We start from the raw sequence: 7,051 nt of genomic DNA, 5'->3' as shown, positions 1-7,051 counted from the left end.
TCTTCCCAGCAGCAGAAATTTTCCAAACAAACCCTGCTTGAATTACAAATCCATGCGCTGCCCCCGCACTTGCTCGGTTGTTGCCTTGACAGATTTACTATTTTAAGCACGAGATTGCTTTCTGTTCAGCCTCGCTTGTTCTGTACCGAGTTATGAGGCTGAACTTTAGAGACTTTCCAGAAAGAGGCTGTAAACTCAGGGTGATAGTCCTGCCTAAGGGAAAGGGGCAGCTTTCTATCATAAAAGTCCAAAGACAAAGAGGACAGGGGTGGCACAGAAACAAGTGACCTGCTGGCAGAAGTCACAGGTGGGAAACTCCCTGTGACACTTCACTTACAGACCCACCTTAGTGCTGCTGTGAGAGCAGGAATTTCTGCTCAAGAGCTGTTGCTGACCAATAACCAGTATTTTTGACACCATCACTGACAGAATCATCACTTACCTGCTCAGCTTGTCCAGAAGTGCTCCAGGTAAGAAGCAAACGAGCATGGCAACTCAGAGCTTCACCTGGGCAGCTCAGCAGGGTCCATAGCCCAGAGGCAGCTTTGCAGTGAAAGGCAGAAAAGTGACTGAAAACCCTTTTAAGCCTCAGGCAGCTGGAGCAGAGGGGTTCCTACAATATAACACTGCAGGGTTTGGTCATGCAAAGACATTCATTCCCGTGGAGGCAGCAACTCTTCACACCAGCAAAGGTTTCCAGAGGTGCTGCTGTAAATTACAGCACAGGGTCTCTAAGTAGTACTTTGCACCTGGACTACACTACACCAGTATGAGTAAGGACTGGAGGCAACCTGGGTCTCAGAGGCATAAAAGGACTGGCCAAGGTTACACAGAAAACAAAGGTTATAACCAGAAGTAAAGCTCAAAGGCACAATTCCTACTCTTCTCTGCACATGCCAGAGTTGTAGGGGGGCAGAAAACAGCTGACAGAGGAATAAGTAGTAAAACAACTTCCAGATAAACCCCTAAATAAGATTTCCTGCATTTTAAGCAGCAGGTTTCTGGGGAGATACTTCTACTTGGAAAGCTGTGGGAATGGCAGCATAACTTGCAGTTAATAAGCTGCTGAGTAAGCTGTGGAACTGAAATACAGATGAGATAATTAGGAGTCACTTTAGAAGGTCAAGCTGTGGATCAACCATCAGCAAGGAGGAGGGTACTCTATATATTAAAGTGCACACCCAGAAGTCACTTGCAGCTCAGCAGCCAGGACTGGAGTTGGCTACAAAAGGTCCAGGAACAGTTTCCCTGCGTGGCAGGCAGCAGGCAGCAGACCTGGGTGTTGTTCCCCCAGCAGAACCAGGGACCTCCTGCCTGAAGCTGCTGTTGGTTTTCATGTAACAATCTCCAAGGCAATGGCACAACATGGACTGGTGTCAGACTCCTCTGGCTCAGAACATCTCCCAGACCACACCATCCTGTGGCTACCTAGAGCATCCTCCACCATCAAAGCAGCTCAGTCACACCCCTTCTGCCCCAAGCTCAAGGAGACTTGTTTTGAAGCAACTTCTAAAGTCTGTAATCCCAAAGAGAGCAGAAAACAGAGTCTTTTAATAGCTTTACGAGCTCATAAAGACAAATATCTTCTCCCAAGAATAAACAGGCAGAACATTCCACTCCTACTCTGAAAACAAGAACTTGCTGTAATTGAAGAGTGGGGATACAACACAACCGTCCACAGGAAAAAATACCAAAAAATACCCCCAGAGTCTTTACTAGTTGGGGGTGAATTTGCCTACAACAGCTTGGAAAGGTGGGAGAGGAGAAACCAGCATCTTCCACACAGATTTCATTATCAGTATCCAGCACTTTGTGATTTAACAGTGGCTGTGACTACCTCCCTCCCCTAAAAATGGTACTTTTCACTGAAGTCTGTTCTGCTCTGCAGAGTTGAGGCTTTAAAGGAAAGCTATTTTTTGTAAAAATCCCTGAACACTTTTCCTCATAAGTCTCCCTTAACACCACGCAGCTTCCCAAGATGCCAGCCAGCCTTGGGAAAAGTGGCAAGAAATTTGATATTAATAACTGAGCAAACTTCCTCCCAGATCTGTACAGGATAATGAGATACCAGGCTGGAGCTAGAAACCACAAGGATTTAATTTCTCTTCTCAAAGAGTTCTAACAAACACTTAAATATTACTATGACCTCCCCAAACATTCCACCTTGTGCACTGGAGGAAAAATACAAGCTATACTTTGCATTTTAGAGAAGCCTCTCCCTGGGGAAACAGACATGTTTTCCCTTTTATCTTCTGAGTGTTGGATTATTGAAATCACTGAAGAGATGCTCAAGTAACAGGTAGTCGTGCTGATCTGGGAAAGAGAATTCCAAGTTAATATATGGAGTTTAGGCTCTCCCTGGGGTACAGACATTCACTGGCACTGTGAGCAAACCTACCTGCAGAACCAACCGCTTCAGCCTCTGCTCTCATGGAGCAACATCTGTGCAGCTATGAAAGGTACACCTCATGAGAATATTTTGGTCCTCTGAAAAGGGCAAATTTGCCTTTGCAGAGCTGACCAAGGAGATCATGTGGAGCTGCTGCTGTTGCTGAGAGCTTTCCAGATTCCCAAGCATGTGATCACACCTGGAAACCTCCTATTAGTGCACCCTGAGTTTGCAATTCATCTGCCCTCACTTTCAGAGATGCTGAACACTGACAACACAAGTTACCTGAAAGTACTCATCACCTCCAGGGACAGAGAGACAATCATTCCCAAACTATATTTCCAGTGATCAGTAAAGAGGACAAACAACACTCCATGAAGTATCCTCAGTTGTGCCCCTGCCAGTGGAACTGATCTGGCATTAACAGTTCACACAAGAAACAACTAAGACTTGCCACGAAAGTCTGCCAGACGTGACCTTTCCAAGCACAAGGGAGGAAAGGTGAACAGCATTCCTAAGAACTGCAGCTCGAGTTCTGGCAGCATTAGCTGGCACAGGATGGCACTGCCATGTGACAGGGACACTGGTGACTCCCCAAAGGTCAATGGTTCTGCAGTGCTGCACAAGGTACCAGGGCACACAAGTCAGCCCAAAAGAGTGGACTGGCACTGGGAAAGCAGCAAGTCCAGTTCCCATGGCTGTTTATTACCAGATGCTGCACAGCAGAGAGGAATCTCTAACAGGTGCTGCCAACTCCACAGGCTTAACTATCTTCTCTTGCTGAGCTTCAAATGCATAAGCAAACTCCAGCTGTGTCCCCCCTCCCACTTCCCATCAGTGCTAATGCCCCAGAATCAGCTCCTGGAACACTCCAGAGAATGAGTTACAAGTTTTATACAGGTTAATGTCTCATCAGCCTTAGCTCCTGGACACAGGAAGAATGACTCAGCCTAGAAGTGGAGAGGTGGGAGATACCTAGAGATTACACAGAGATTTCATTGCATGACAGCTGTAGTTCCATGCTGTAATTTATTCAAAAAGCATTTCTCTCGCAGAAAATTTTTGAATAAAGCAAAAAATGTCACTTCAGACTCTGGTGAAAAGATAAAACCCATAAAGAACAGTATAACAAGTCAAGTTTTAATAGATTTATAAAATTCATATATACAAAACAGTAAACTAAGTCACCAAAGCTATAAAATACACTTTTTACACATCACAATATAATTTTATCTAGTACACAGTTTTCATAAGTTGAAACTATTACAGCAAGTAGCTGCTTCTATCACAGATGCTGTTTTGGTGCTAGAAAGACACTTATGTGAGCAGTCTGGAACTGTGCTTTTACTTCATGCATTTTTCACCTTCTTTTAGTTTGTCGCTGTTTTTTAAGTACTTTCCTGTGAATTGTTAAGAAAATTAAGGCTAAACTCAGGCCTTTGTTGCCCAATGCAGTGAACTGGTTTAAAAAAAGACTGATATTGCATAGTATGTGTGTTAATGCATAGGCACCAGAGAGCAAGTACATTGCAGAGTAGAAGATAACATTACTTGGCTTCCTAAGCTACGTGGTCATGTCACGAGATAACCTGGTGTTTTGTCAGTTTGCTTTCGTACATATTGGTTCCACAAACAAGACAACTCATCACTAGAGCAAGAAACACTAGCCATGTTCAGCACAGTCTCCAGAAATACTTTTTAATGTGTATCAACAACTCAAGCTCATTCCACGTTCCAGGTAACAGGAGCTGTTCACTGGAGGGACGCTCGTTATCCTACGGAGAGTTAACGGCTTCAATGCAAACGGGAGTTTGAACACACATTTCCAAACCTTAGTCCATCAACCACCTTTCCAAGTCTCATGAGCTCCCAACAGATCATTTCTCTTCCACATCCCCCTTCTTCCCTTCTGTCTCCCCTCAGCCTTTGTGCCCAACCACCTGCACACGAGCTCAGCACAAGAGATGGACGGGAAGGACCGGCAGAGAATCCACACCACTCCAAATCTGTCACTTCCCTCAAAAGATGCTCTCTCAGGTCCTAGTTCTTAAAAAATTTTGCTCTCCATCACATGCTCTCCATCATATGTAGTTTTTATTCAAATAATGGAAACAGCCTCTTACCCAGGTCTCTTACCTTCTCATGCTCTGGTATCTTGAAGAAAGTTTAAGAAGCTGTCAGGAAGGAGTAAGATGCACTGTCTGGCCAGAGATCTGCATAGTGTATTTTAGTAAAAATTGAGTTTTAGCACCCAGTTATGAACAGATGAAGAGAGATTTACAAGGGCAGGCCCAGCCTTGCCAGCCTGCTGTTCTTAATTCACAGCCAATAGCTCTCTGGAGTCACTCAAAGCTTTTGGGTCAGTGCAGATGGCATTTCACTTCAATACAGTCAGTCTTCAAGCACCATCAGCTTTTGGGATCTGTTTAGAAACTAGCTCCCCTCTCCTGCTCCCTTCCAACATACTTTGGCTTTTTTTACCAGAATGCCCATCTTGGAAGTCAGTGCTGCTCTTTTCTTCCCCCTCTGACTGAGTATTTTCACACCAGACAGAAGATACGACTTTCAGACGAATGCCAAGAGCTGGGCTGTGATACAGTTCCTCAAGCCAGGCACAGAACCACTAGCACTGACAATCTAGTACCTCCACACTCCCCACCCCATAAGAAAACAAGCATAGACACACAGACAAAACTTCAACACCGCTTTCCAAATGCCATTAGAAAGATAAAAATGTCAAGAATCGAGCTGAACTGCCCAACCACCAAGATGAGCACAGGGACAGCATCATCTGGTAACACAGCAGCAGTTTCAGCTTCAAATGTCCTGGCTTTTCTCATTTCCATCTATGTAAAAAAAGGTTAGTGTTAAAACAAAGAAGTGCCCACTTCACAGCACAAAGCAGAGATCACTCCAGCTAATTACAAAACAGGTATTATTAAAAAGCACTAGGTTTTGTATTGTCTCACCAATTATTCCTCACTAGGCTAGACAGTCCTCATCTAGAACTGTGGGGAGTCAGTATTAACTCAGGCCAAGTCTGGCCCAGACCATGCCAGTCTTCCTGATCCATAATGGATGCTCCCTAAAAAAACTGTTAAAAGCTCATTTACAAAAGTAGGCACAGATGTTTTATAGTTGCTACTGAAACACCCCCACTCACCACTTTGTGTTACAGAATTGGAGTATGAGGTAAAGAGTTGGCAGTGCTATATTAAACCCCTGACTACACCACGTGATTTTATACTAGAAAAAGGATATAGAAAAGAGGCTACAGCTAAACTTACAGTTCTTGTCATGAGAGATCAGGGTTTGGCTGACAAGACAAACTGCACTGTGTGGAGGTGTTGTTGCATATCACGTTTGTCTCTCAAGCTGGTGTGCATCAAATCATCCATCAATCCAGCAGATACTCCTGAAAATTTGATGACACAAGCCAAGCTAAGTCAGGTGTGAAAACCCACTACTTGAAAATCAGAGGGGCCTTTTACAGAAATCCTGTAGGTCCATGCAGCAGAACAACTTTTTTTCCCCAGAAGTAAAGAGGTACATGCACAGAAAAGACTCCAAAACATAAGTTAATGTAAGTTTAAACATAGTTAATACAAAGACACCCATCCAAAGGCAGCTGAGGACTTGTTCTCTAAGATGCTGTTCTGTGGAAGGCAGCTGTGGCTCACTAAAGAAAGCTGCTGGTTTCTTCAGCAGTTCCATGTCTATTCCTTTAATTTCTTCAATTCCATAATTTTCTGCAGGTCACAGTAACCAGGATGGGTGAATACCTGGGGGCATGAGGCCATGGGGATGGGGGGACAACACATCAGCAGGATGGGACACACTTTTCAAATGCACTGTTTTTCATACCAGATTTTAGCTCTCCTGGTGGAATTCCATTTTTGTCTGCAGTGCCATGGACAAATGAGTTCTTCCTACTCCATCTCCCTACAGTTCCTTTGCTATTAGTTTCTCCACTCTGCCTGCCTGAGGCTTCAGCTGCCTCAGAAAGCCTGGAAATGATCATCTTCAGGAGCTCCTTCGTGCTTGTAACTAGTTCTAGGTTTTACACAGCAATAATTGAAAAAAATCAAATATATTATCAAGTTAATAAGTCAAATAATCTATGCTGCCATGCTTAATAAGATCAATTCTTTGTATCAAACTGAAAGAATCTTTGAGTTGTAAAATTGAGTGGCCAGTAACTGCAATTCCATAAACAATATTAATTTTAAACATTAAGAACCACTTAATTTGTTTGAAGTGACAAGTGCCTATTAAATATGTCACTTCCAGAAAACCATTCTTCCTTTTTAATTCCAATTCCCTGTGTCACCTTGCAATGCATCCAAGAATTGTTCAGAGAATGACAGCACTGCTATCTGAAGGAAGGGGACTGACTGACACATCTATTACCTTAAAGCCTGTTTTGAGGACAACAAATATAGAGTAGTGTTTGATAAATGATTCCCATTTAGTTAGTTTTTCTACTTAAACTGCAAGATTATGTAAGTCTCTCCCACAAGCACATGCTGGAAGCACTTCCTCTCTTTGTCCTCAGGAGAGACAACCCGTTTGCAACACTCCATCACTGGTCACTGACCCTGGGGTGGCAGAGGAGGGACAGCAAAAAGCTGCTTTTTTCTTAAAAAAAAAAAAAAAAGGAGT

General features: G+C 43.6%; 1 long non-coding RNA gene across 1 annotated transcript; it reads right to left on the bottom strand.

Annotated features, from left to right (window-relative positions):
* Positions 1–3,508: 3,508 nt before the first annotated feature.
* LOC108638671 lies at positions 3,509–6,459 on the bottom strand. The gene is made up of 2 exons (XR_001920018.1): positions 6,254–6,459; positions 3,509–5,804 (listed from the first exon to the last, which is right to left on the bottom strand). It is a non-coding gene; the product is annotated as an uncharacterized LOC108638671 (long non-coding RNA).
* Positions 6,460–7,051: the final 592 nt, after the last annotated feature.

The sequence above is a fragment of the Manacus vitellinus genome, unplaced genomic scaffold (assembly GCF_001715985.3).
Source record: "Manacus vitellinus isolate BGI_N305 unplaced genomic scaffold, ASM171598v3 scaffold_12_pilon, whole genome shotgun sequence".
Taxonomy (NCBI): Eukaryota; Metazoa; Chordata; class Aves; order Passeriformes; family Pipridae; genus Manacus; species Manacus vitellinus.
Note: the sequence above shows the minus strand (reverse complement) of the source record. Positions and strands in the feature narration are given on the sequence as shown.